Below are 12,673 nucleotides of genomic sequence, written 5' to 3' on the forward strand. Positions count from 1 at the left end.
ATATTTAATGCACTTACTTTAGGGTCGTATCGTGATTAGTCATTACACTTCAGTGCCTTCGGAATAGTTGTTATTAGAGGTGCAGAACAAAACACATGTCCCATACTTAGCTTACCGTGTTGTGAGGATGTCAGTACCGATTCTGTACAGTATGCTTACACATACCACATGGCCATCCGAACCCATCTCATTTTTGGTGACCTATTTCAGTTTTCTTAACTTTTTGTTCTTTCTGAGACACTAGTGAATATGCAGCCGGCAGTAGAATCTCGTACACTCACCACCATTCATTAAGTGTATGAGTACACCTAATGGTGAGATGTTACATAGAAGTACAGGGATGGGAAAATAATATGAGAATACCACGAGAAATAGATGCTTAGACATAAATACAGATGCTAGCCGAAGCCTGCCAGTTGCTCTTTTGTGTTTGACCAGGAACGACACGCGTGCAATATCCTCAATTCGTTGCAAGCGTCAATCATGGTCGGAACCTGTTCTGTGTAATGGTGACTGCATTATGCTGGAACCAAATGAGTTCGAACGTGGTCAAATTTTTGGTGCTCCTATGTTGGGTGGACCCGTAACCAAGATAGCTGAAGTGTTTGGTGTTTCAAGCGGCACCGTATCCGACATTTATATCGCATACGGGGAAAGCGAAAGAACACAATCCACAAAGTCACATCGCAGACGAAAGTGTGTGTCGAGTGATCGTGACGGGAGGTCATTGAAGAGAATTACGAAGAAAATTTAGGTGAAAATAACTGCAAAAGGCACTGCAGAACTGATTGCCGCAATCGGTAACCAGTTAGCACGAAACAATACGAACAGATCTCCATAAGAAGGAAAATGCAGGGCAGGCCAGAATTCCAAAAGCACTCATCAGTGATGCATATGCCCATAACAAGGAAACGTGGTGCCGTAGTCATAAAACATGGACTATGGAGCAGTGGAAGAATGTAATTTGGTGGAATGAGTCGTGTCTCTTGCAGTTTCCAACTTTTGGCCGGGTTTACATCGTAAGAGTGAAACTTAACGGAGTCTCTGTCATGATTTGGGCAGCCATATTGCAGTACTTCCATATGTCCCATGGTTACACTTCAGTACATTACTGCCAAGGATTGTATGACATCTCTGGCTGATCAGGTTCATCCCATGGTTTAACGTTTGTTCCCCACTTTTGATGTTCCAAGACGACAGGGTCTCTGTTAGTACAACTCGCATCGTCCCGTACCGGTTTTGTGAGTTCAATGCTGACGTGTCTCATCTTCACTGGTCACCACACTCGTCATATTTCAATATTATTGAACCTTTGTGGACTACTTCGGAGAGAAGAGTGAATTATCGCAATGCACCGCCATCATCGTTACCTGAACTTGCCTCTGTCTCGCAGGAAGTATGGTACAAGATGTCCTTGAAACCCGTACAGAGCCTATATTTGTCGATTTCGAGACGACTCTAAACTGTTTTGAATGTGACCGTTTGACCTACACCGTATTAGACATGGTTGTGAGCTGTTTGCTGTTTCCGTATTTTTGTCCAGCCTCGACAGGTACTGCATGTTCCGGTGCGTAGTATGAAGTTTATTTCTCAGTGAAATCAACCAGGGAAAGTTTTATAACATTTCGATAGACTGTGCGGAATGTTGGCTATCAGCTTCTTATCGTCTGTATATTTAGTCACGTATGTATCTGCCATTCACGTACAGGCGTATAGTATTCTGATGATAGCTTCTAATTCAAGGCTCTCTACATGTTGAGTGTGTATGTAGTGCTCTAATGTGATAACGTTGCTAGGGTCGTACCATACAGTGCAGTGTGGCAAATCAGAATTTCACAGAAAGTGGGGAATCACTGATGAATTTCCTTTTTTTTCTGGACGCCAGGCTTGATCGTCATTAATATAACCAAACGTCACCTTTTCGTTCAAATAAGACTTCTAGTCAGGGATATGGGGAATAATACATCTGAATAACTAAGAGGTGAAGAGGGATAATAATATGAAACATATAGTAAAGCAAGGAATATTATAAAATACATAAAAGGTGTTGAATGTCGCCGGCCGGGGAGGCCGAGTGGTTCTAGACGCCACAGTCTGGAACCGCGCGACCGCTACAGTCGCAGGTTCGAATCCTGCCTCGGGCATGGATGTGTGTGGTGTCCTTAGGTTAGTTATGTTTAAGTAGTTCTAAGTTCTAGGGGACTGATGATCTCAGAAGTTAAGTCCCATAGTGCTCAGAGCCATTTGAACCATTTGTTGCATGTCAGGGCGCTTTGACATCGCTGATACGGCAGAATGAAGGCGTTTGTGGGACGCTATGGGCTCTGTGGCGAGTTAGCTTGGTAGTTTGATCCCAACTATATCTTGTATCGGCTGCCAACAGCGGATAATTTCCGAGCAGCGGGCGGCGACGTGCAGCGGCGCGGGTGGTGGGTTGCTGTCTCACTTCTATCTGGGCGATCGATCGGCGCTTGGTGAATGGCCGACGGCTGTCGGCAGCTGAACGCTTTCGTCCTTGTGAGAGACTAAAGTACATGAAGACCGTTATCTGTCGGCAGGTGCTACTTGGCCGGGATTCCTTGCCACTCATGTAGCCGGCTGATAGGCTTACAATTAATTGAGGCAGTTATTAACTCGTATTTTGACATCAAGATGGAACTTGAGTTGAGGGTTGGAATGTCGTCTCTGAAGTAAAGGAACTGGAATTAGCATATGGTGGAATGTAGTGGAGTTAAGAATGGAGCAGATTTGCAGAAGTGTCGCCAAAGGAACCGGAACTGAACTGAATGAGAGTGGTCATAAGAATGACTAGTTAGCAGCGGAGTCAGGACTCGAGTTACCTCTGAACAGAGACTGCAATAGCAGCATCAGATTCAGAGTTGAGTTACTTGCATTAGAAACGAAAACGACGTGGAATTCTCGTGGAAATAGATAGAAATCTAGCTTAGACTGGAATCATCATGGAATTTGATCAACATAAAGTGCAAGTGAAGACCAGGTCTTGGCTGTGGGGTACTGACTGTGGTGTACTACGGGGGTGTGTCCTAACTGTGACATGTTTCGAGATTGTCACAGTACGGAGTTATCTAACACTCCATTGCCCGACATTCTTGGTCCACATTAACTCCCTCTTGTGCTTCCACTGCGCCCAACTTTCATAATCTCAGCTTATTGGCTGGCGTCGTATCGGTGCCTGCCGGTAGATGGTGCCTCCTGTTTATTCGTCACAGTGTGCCAAACTTTGGCTGGGTTATCTCAAAAACCCTTTAAAGTCAGTTACTTGTGGCCAGCTGTTGTGGACTTGCCCAGTCATGTGTCTCGTAAATGTTCTCACGGTCTTGCATTCCCTGCGGAGTTCCCCTTCGGCGCCAGAATGACGACTCACAGCGTATCTCTGTGAGGCTATCACACTGGCGTGGCCTAAAGGGGGCGCAGGGTGGTTGCACACCTGCATGAGAGTAGCGTGCCCGTTATGTTTTTCAGCGAGGCGTTAGCTTTGCGAAAGAATATGTTTTTCTAGCACAGAAATTCTTTAACTGCCCAGAGGTTCAGTGATCACAAACGTGTGCGCCTTAGCCTCATTCTTGAGCCGTACTAAGCTGTCGTAACCAACCTTTCGCTGAGAAGTCTCTCCAGTGGGAAACAGTATGCTGAATGCAATTCCACCGTATCCATCAACTTATCTCTTTTGTATTTAAAGCTTGTGCACCTCACCCACATATACTGCAGTATTTTTAGACAAGGAAACTGAGTCACTGGCACACTCCAGTGACTTCTGCACTGAAATGTGTCGTGAAATACATCGCTGTATAGGAAGCTGAGGATGCCCAGTGAATGAGTGAGTATTTGTAGGTGTACATTTCGTAATTACTCGACAGCATAAGCCTCCTAGAGCTCACATAGTATTAACAGCAGGATTAAAAGCACACAAATCAATTTATCTAAGTGAAGGATCCCTTACATAAGAAGGTCGCTTTAAAATTTGCTATGTGTTTTACATGACTAAAAGAAGTCTTTTAAAATATGAGAAAAGTGCATTCTACCATATAGTTGTTGACAGCGCTGTCGTATAGCACCATTTGTTCTCCTTGACTTACCGGCGTAGCAAAAAAAAAGGAAAAAAGCACTTTTCCGTTGGTACAGAGGCGTGTGGGCTTTCGTTCTTGGATACACTGTTAATTAATGCAAGTTTCTGAGTAGATTTATTCAGCTTTAAAGTAAAATACAGACGGAATTAATCGCTTTCTTAATGCTCTGCCACTTTGCCAACGGCCCCGATTAAAACCTATATGATGATAAAATGGAATAAATTCAGTTAGAAAAATGCAAGAGTCAGTGATAAATGGAAGTAAACTTGGAGTGAAAGAGGATACACACCGGAGGAATTACCAACGAAGATCACTATAGATCACACTCACTTGGGTCGGTGGAAGTGGCTACGAGCTAAGCGACAAAGTGGCCTGCAAAACTCACCTATCTTTTACTGCACGAGTTTGTCCCACTCTGTGCTCCTTCTGGTTGCACATCTATTTAATTTGAGGTAACTCATGGAGAAGTGAAGACGTTGGTTAGCCCCATAAAGAAGTAGACTAGTCTAGTAAAAACAGATTCTATTTTGTTCTCCAATTATGTTGGTATACTAAAGTTTCACATATAGCTCAAAGTAACTTCTGATCAACACCAGTCTGCACGGGAGCCATCAGTTAAGAGTAATCGTCTTCCCAACGCATCCTCTGAGAATTCGCAAAACCCATGGAGAATTAAACACAAAGGTGAGAGTTAAATACCCACTTCTCACAGTAGCGAGAAAAGACGCAGGGGAGTGGCGAAGGTGCATTAATTATTGTCTAACCACATCTCAGCCTGGAAGAAATGTTACCATACAATTTAAACATTTGTTCATAATATCTAAAGTAACTTCCTACATGATTTGGCATATTTTACTTACCAAACATAAGGTAACTTCTACCACAGCTTACTTCACCTCTGAGTTCAGACGGACACTGGTTACATAAATCGGCTGTCGGCCGATCTCCGTCACGATCTGCTGTGAACAAGGGGCTGATACTACTTTAAATTAACTTTCTAACGTCCGTGATGTCATATACACCAGTTTTTTAGATAACACAAACTGAACAATTTCACTTGCCCAGTATGTGACGAATGCTTATTCCTTATCGAATCTATCATTATAAAAATTTTATTACGTCCACTTATCTTCCAAATATTACAATTCTTTACGCACTGTGTTGTATGGTGCCGGCTTCGGGGACATGGACGCTTCCATCTGTCTCAACCAAACTGTTTTCCCTTCACACAGACTATAGCTCCCTTGTTCGTCTCTGAATTTTACAATTCCGCTGCTTCGCTGCCTTTAAAAGTGAATGTGATCCAAACCATTGGCTGATTGTGATGCGGACTGCAGTTTTCACCTCACAATTTCAGCTGCACAATGTCGGACACAAAATTCAATTTTTATTAATCTTAAGCTGTCACAAAAATTACATTCTGGAATGAAATAGCGCTGCCACATTGCAGTCTGATAGCACGATAACCGCCCATATTTTTTAACAGCGTTCAAGTGAGACCTTACTGCATCACTCGTAAAGGAAGGTACGCTCAGAGGGAGTTTGTTGTAATGTTCTTCTGTTATCACTAGAGACCGGATTATATGCATCTTAAAAACTTTAAAATATGCATGCAAATATGCGTGAAAAATGTTTAAGAAGTGCATGGAAAGTGTCAAAATATGCAAGATCAAATAATAATAATAATAATAATAATAATAATAAAAAGCAAGGTAGTTACTGCATATTAATTACTAGGAAGAGCACCGGCCACGCGAGAAATCGGTGCATTTAGAACGCTAATATAATGTTCTGAATACTTTCTGGTAGAGATTAGGAAGGGTGCATTTTTGGGATAATTTTCTAAAAACTGGCAAAATGGAGACGCAAACCGTGTTTCAAGAATTGTTCCTTCTGTTGTTGTCGGTAACAAGCGGATACGATGTGAAGGAGTCGCAGCGAAACAATCAATATGTACAGGACCATCTTCGAGATATATCGTACATAGAGGAGCACGCTCAAAAACTCCGTAATATTTTATTTGAAAAACAACAAAGAATGATGAATTTTTTTGAACAGCATTAACTTTCAATTAATACTATTGGACCAAATCACTATTTACAATTTATTTTACATTTCTCTACTGTTGTAAACATAAACGACCAAGTACTAGCAGAAAAGGACCGTTCTAAATCAACTGAGGTAACTGGGCAGTATTTGAATTTGGGTGCTATGTTGGCACTTACTGTTTTTGGTAAAAGTTCACCGTTCCATTAATAAAACTATCAAATTGGCACCGGGGATTATTGTTTAAAATGTTTTCGAACTTTTCTTTAAGGTTTCTTGGGAATACCTCTGGCAATGAGGAATTCACTAGAATAATTTTATTTATTAACTGAATAAATTCATTCAACGCCAAACCTTGAGTTTCAAGCTTTTCAATATTTGCAGGTATATGTGAAAAATGAGTGCTAATCACAGCGATGTCTTTTTTAATACAGGAATCATTAAAAGCTTCCTTGCACTGGCAAACTGCTACAGCCTCTGCACTATCGATGTCGTTTACTACCCCTCCAATGGCCTCGAAATGTTCATTGTAAAACAACACAGCTTCGACCCACGTACCCCACCGAGTTACCACTGGTTCGGGAGGTAAAGGCACATTTGGTAGTTTTTCTTTGTAGGTCTTGATGCGAGCAAGAGCCTTTAGAAACATTTCCTTTGTGGATGAAATCAGTTTATTTACATTCAAAAACGTGGGACGTACTGCTTCAGCAAGGCGCTGTACTCGATGAGCAAAGCACGTCACATGAATAAAATAGGGATAAAATACTCGGACATCTTTTGCTGCTTTGATCATACAGGAAGCACCACCTGGAATAAACACAAACACCTTTCATTTGCAAAAGATATTGGAAATATTTTTCTAATACCCATATTCACAGATCTGGCGATCGTAGAATGATATCCTTTTTAAAGTTCTGTGCAGGTCGTTAAATAGGAAGAAGAAGGCTCTTCTTTTAAAGTACCAACAATTAAATTTGCAATGTAACGGCCGCAAGTGTCTGCAGTTTCGTCAACTGAAATCCATATAATGCTGTCCTTGAGTTCATTGCGTATTTCTTCCAGAACATTTACGTAAATTGTCGGTATGTAATTTTTATGCAATGTTGATTCATCTGGTATATTTTGATTTAAGCAATTTTTTCGCAGGACGTCTTTGAGGATAGGGTTTGTAAGTTTGTGAAGAGAAATATTGCTTGCAATGAATGCTTCACATAGATCCGTGTTAAACAGACTTTTTTTGTTACCTTTGGACAAATCGCTGCTACTGCAACTTGCTGTTGTCAGAAGTTGTTGTCGTGGTCCTTTCTTCTGCATTCCAGCGATAATATCACTTATCTTCACATGCTGGTCTTCTTGAAACTTTGTTGTTGTTGCACGCAACGTTTTTCTCACAAACTCGACAAAATCAAACAATACCGTCATACGTAAATGTTCCAGGATGGTCATCTATCCACCAAACGACGTTTCTTTTTTTCGGGCGGCATGGCGACAACACGTTACACACTACACGTCGTAAACACGTTCAACTGTGTACAAGTAAATGGAAAGCTAAACTGAAACAATGGACGTGCGACCAAACACTTGCGTAGTTTAATTTAATTGTTGCAGACGTGCACTGTATGACAGCCTAGGGGATTAACAGGAGGCGCGGGCGCGGGAGCATTTACTCTGTCTATCCGTTCCTGTTCCTCTCCTGTAATGATTTCACTAGGCAGTGGCATCTCGGTTAGCGATTGCACGCAGTTCTAGGTCGCGGGCAGTCTGTGAGACATCAAAACTAGATCGAGCTAGAGACCGCCCGTCTAAATTTTTAAAATATTCTAAACATAGAGCGAAAATAGGCATCGTCACTAGTCTCTAGTTAAAATATGCAATAACCGGTGAAAAGGAGCCAAATAAGGAAATGCATATAATCTGGTCTCTAGTTATTACCATGAAAATATTAATTTGTATGCGCGGAATGATATTCCACATTTAAATGTATAAAAAATAGACGAGCTGTCAAGGGATTCAGCCGGCCGCGGTGGTCTAGCGGTTCTAGGCGCTCAGTCCGGAACCGTGCGACTGCTACGGTCGCAGGTTCGAATCCTGACTCGGGCATGGATGTGTGTGATGTCCTTATGTTCGTTTAGTTTAAGTAGTTCTAAGTTCTAGGGGACTGATGACCACAGATGTTAAGTCCCATAGTGCTCCGAGCCATTTGAACCATTTGAAGGGATTCAGTATTATAGCTCTCATAACATTGGGAAACACACAGGAAATCAACATCTAAGTCTGAATACATATTCAACTAAGCTCTACGTAACGTCCATTGCTCCACATGGTAGTGTGTCGTATCTGTTCCATTTAAAAAAAGTCTGTCCTCGTGTACTGCAACAGTGTCATACAGGATTGCGGGCGGAGATTGTTGGATTTAGCGTACAGTTACTGTCAACATATCATTCGCTATAAACCTGACATGGCGGATTGTGACTGTGGTGAGGATAAAGATTAAGATCTAGAGGATACTAGCATTCTTGTACAATTGGTTTGCATGCAGAGATACAGAACGCTTATCACAGCTATGGCTACTGTAATGATTTTATCATTATCTCACCGCTGTCGCTCAAAGTTCACCAAGGTCTGTGTCGTGATTTTTGGGAATGCAGTAGCTGATTTGAATAAAACATTTAGAGTGAAGGCAACTGATTGAAATAATATTGCGAGCTACTGGAAGTGGAGTACGAAGATGTTGGAAGTTCATTTGTCGGCACATCAAGTTGCAAACTGCACGCCAAGTGTCATTGACAGCATTCGTAAATGGTTCCATAATATGCAAGCCATTAATTTTTCTATCATGAAAATCTCTCATACTTTCCAGCAGGATGGCAGTGTTCGTACACTAAACTCATGATCTTCCGCCGAACGGATGCATAGTCGTACAAAAATACATAAGCAGATGATTATAGCTTCATGTATTGCGACTATAAAACAATACATTTAGTAATTTTTCTTGGCGTGGTACTTAATATTTATGTCCTATATACTACACAAAAGAGTACGTTAGTGGTGAGAAACTGAGTAAAGTTTTGAGTAAACTAGAAACTGTCAAAAACATTGTTATTAGGATTTCATCATGTGAGGTATCGAGTAATGATACATTTGCAAAGAAACTGTAAACATACAGAATTAAATGAGCTTTTGAATTAGCCGATTAGCCGTATTTAGGGTATAATTTAACGTCTCCTGGAGTGCAAGAGTTCATTATATGAAAGAGAGGCAGTGAAATACGTAAAAACATGTTGAGAAAACTTGTATTTTCCCCAAGCAAAAATGATGAAACGAGTTTGACTAAGCTGCTCCCATTTTCAAGGACTTACCGACGTTTTAAATCAGATTGAGAAATCCCACACAAATATTAATGTGGTGCAACATAGTTTAAATTTGAATTTACTTGCGCTGTCTTTCTAAAATTAGCAGAATCGATTTTTAACTGAAGTACTGATTTTATAACTGGAGATTTAGCTCTTTCTGACAATTTGGATTCATAACTAAGCATAAATCGGCTGGTTCTGTAATCTTTAATTTTTTCCTGTTATGTTTACAGAAATTGATATTGGTGGGGGAGGAGGGAGACGAGGGTGGATGGGGGTCGTGCTTTGCGGGGAGAGGGGGGCGGGGTGAGTACAGCGAGTGTAGAAGTGACATAAACAGTGACGGCAGTTGGAACAATTGCCTCAGGACTAGTACTACTTTTGCGTGCATGAATGTCTGCTAGTTTTTCCTACTCACTTAACTGTACTAATGTGCTCATAGTAATAATTTATAGATTCTCAATTTAAAATTAGTTGCAAGCAAGATGGAGATTCAACTTTTATCCAGTCTGCTTCGATCTCGGTATGTTATGGACATATTATCGACACCTTTCTAATAATAATTTTCCTTCAATTTCAGGCCGTGGACGAGTTCACTTGCCAAGACCATCCGGTGGTAAGTAACCGTGGTATCACTTTTATGTTTTTTATGTCAAATTGGGTATGGTGTGCATGTACTTTGTGATGTTTGGTTTTTAACAGTTCTGATCTTGTTTTATCTTAATGATGAATGATGATTCTACAATAAATAACTCAGTTCGTTCTTCGTGTAATGGTCGTGATCCCTAGCTATAGTTATGATGACTTCTGCAGTGCGAACAGTACGACGACTCCTACTTCTTACTCACATAAGATGCGTGAGAGAGACTGTATGTATTGTTCTGAAAGTTAGTCATAGGTCAGTTGCGGTTTATTTAGTGCATTTCATTTTAAATTCACTTAGGTGCAGTCAGGCCAAAGCATTACTAGCTTACACTCGAGCGGGTATAATTTATCCATTTCACTGGTTGTTGAGCTCAGTGGCTGTGACTTATATTATGTTAAGAAATACAGCAATCAACCAATTGTTATGTATTTTTACGTATGTCAGTTCGCGTTTCGGACTTTTCATCTATCATTAGTTGGCGTAATACATATTTGATCTTCAAAAATACTGCGCCGTTTTTTGAGCAGCGTAGAAGTGGAAGAGTGTTTGTAAAACATCTGTAAAAACGGAGGTGGGAGGAAAAGCAAACCGAGTAGAAAGTAACTACACCTAATCAGCAATATATCGTAAAGTTACGACTCGCGAAATGGAGTACCAGCACAGGTTAGCAGCAGCATCTAATTTCTTGTCGATGTGTTAACGACTTACTGAAGATTCAGATACGTATTACGCCAACTGAACGTAGGTGAAAGCCTGAAACGGGTGTTGGCGTCAATAAAAATATATAAAAAAGTGTCTGCTATTTCAATGCGAATGGTGAAGTTTCAGCACATCTTCCAAATGATTAAGTTATAAAATTAAAGACTGTTTATCACCTTTCAAAGCATCTTGCAGGCTCTTATGGGAAATACAGAACTCCAAAACTGTGAAAAACCATGCTGCGTCTCATTACGTGATAAAACATATAACGAATCATATGTGAGTGTCCTGTGAGGAACATTTCTCATAGAGAGTTACACAGAAGTTTAAGAATAAATAAAGATTTAAATCGCGAAATAAAATTGACAATCACTTCAAAGAGAAACAGTTTGACCGCGATACGGTAGCTGGAGGCAGCTGAAACTGCTGATAGCAACAGGTTAGTTCTTGTCCAGTGTGTTAACGTCAGTTGTCGTTGTCTCATGGGCTTCTCGTGATCTGTAAATCGAGTTTCGGGAAGTAAGGGCGTTGGTCATCGGTGGTAACGTTAAGTTCTGAGTACGTACACTGATCAAAGGTATTCGAATACCCCAAGGTAATGCTGCAGTTAAAGTGGAGCGGCGCTGAATGACCAGAACAGTGTAGCGCTGCGACCAGAGCAGAGCAGCGCTGGTGAAACAAACAAGTGTTGCCCAGTGCGGGTGCTTATAGTGGCCCTGCAAGCAGAGCGGCGCCGAGCGAATCAAACATGTTCGTTTCTGAGAGAGGCGACCAGAGCGGTAGTGGCACTGGCTGCGGCCGGGCAGCGCCGGCAGTATTCGGCTGTCGCTGTGGGTAGCAGCGTCAGTACTGTTGCTAGCGCTTGTGTTTCTTTTGTTGTACTGCTGACAAAATGCTATCAGAGGAATTTTTGATAGCAGCTGGTTCTGTAGTTGGCATCCTTCATTGTTGTTTGAACCACCCAAACAGCTATCATCACAACTGATTCATTTTAGACAAGTTGTAGGATAACGTGGCAGCAGAAAAAAATGTGTGTGAAATCTTATGGGACTTAACTGCTAAGGTCATTAGACCCTAAGCTTATACACTACTTATCCTAAATTATCCTAAGTACTGACACACGCGCACACATGCTCGAGGGAGGACTCGAACCTCTGCCGGGACCAGCCGCACAGTCCATGACTGCAACACCACAAACCGCTCGGCTAATCCCGAGCGGCGTGGCAGCAGAATTACAGACTACAAGTACATTATGCGTTTAGGTAATCTTGTATCGACCGAGCGAGGTGGCGCAGTGGTTAGCATACTGGACTCGCATTCGAGAGGACGACGGTTCAATCCCGCGTCCGGCCATCCTGATTTAGGTTTTCCGTGATTTCCCTAAATCGCTCCAGGCAAATGCCGGGATGGTTCCTCTGAAAGGGCACGGCCGACTTCCTTCGTAGTCCTTCCCTAATCCGATGAGACCGATGACCTCGCTGTTTGGTCTCTTCCCCCCAAAAAACCAACCAATCTTGTATCTCATTTCATTGTCTTAAAATGAGAGACGATAATAAAACTGAAGTAGCATAACTGAGTGCACATGCAAATCGTGTTTTATTTTGTGAGAAAGAGCTTTCAAAACTGTCTCATTTGGACGCCTTCATTTGAGGCTCTCTTAAAGTATCGCCCCCTATGACAAATGTCTTGCGTAGAACGCTCTATGTCTGCTGTGTGTTGCTCACAGGCACTCAGAGATCCTTGTAGTTCAATGACAGTGTTGTGAAGGAGATGTGCATTTCAAAATATTGTCAGCAAATTCCGGTGAAGTATGTTTTGGGTTCCAAAATATGCTCCACTTA

The 12,673-nt window shown here is 41.6% G+C and overlaps 1 long non-coding RNA gene across 1 annotated transcript in view; it reads left to right on the plus strand.

Moving 5' to 3' along the window:
• The window catches only part of LOC124723184, a 131,796-nt gene that overhangs the window by 94,882 nt on the left and 24,241 nt on the right, over positions 1-12,673 (plus strand). Inside the window, exon 4 of the long non-coding RNA XR_007006531.1 lies at positions 10,068-10,103. This is a non-coding gene — a long non-coding RNA (uncharacterized LOC124723184). The remainder of the gene's footprint in view (positions 1-10,067; positions 10,104-12,673) is intronic.

The sequence above is a fragment of the Schistocerca piceifrons genome, chromosome X, assembly GCF_021461385.2.
Source record: "Schistocerca piceifrons isolate TAMUIC-IGC-003096 chromosome X, iqSchPice1.1, whole genome shotgun sequence".
NCBI classification, from domain to species: Eukaryota; Metazoa; Arthropoda; class Insecta; order Orthoptera; family Acrididae; genus Schistocerca; species Schistocerca piceifrons.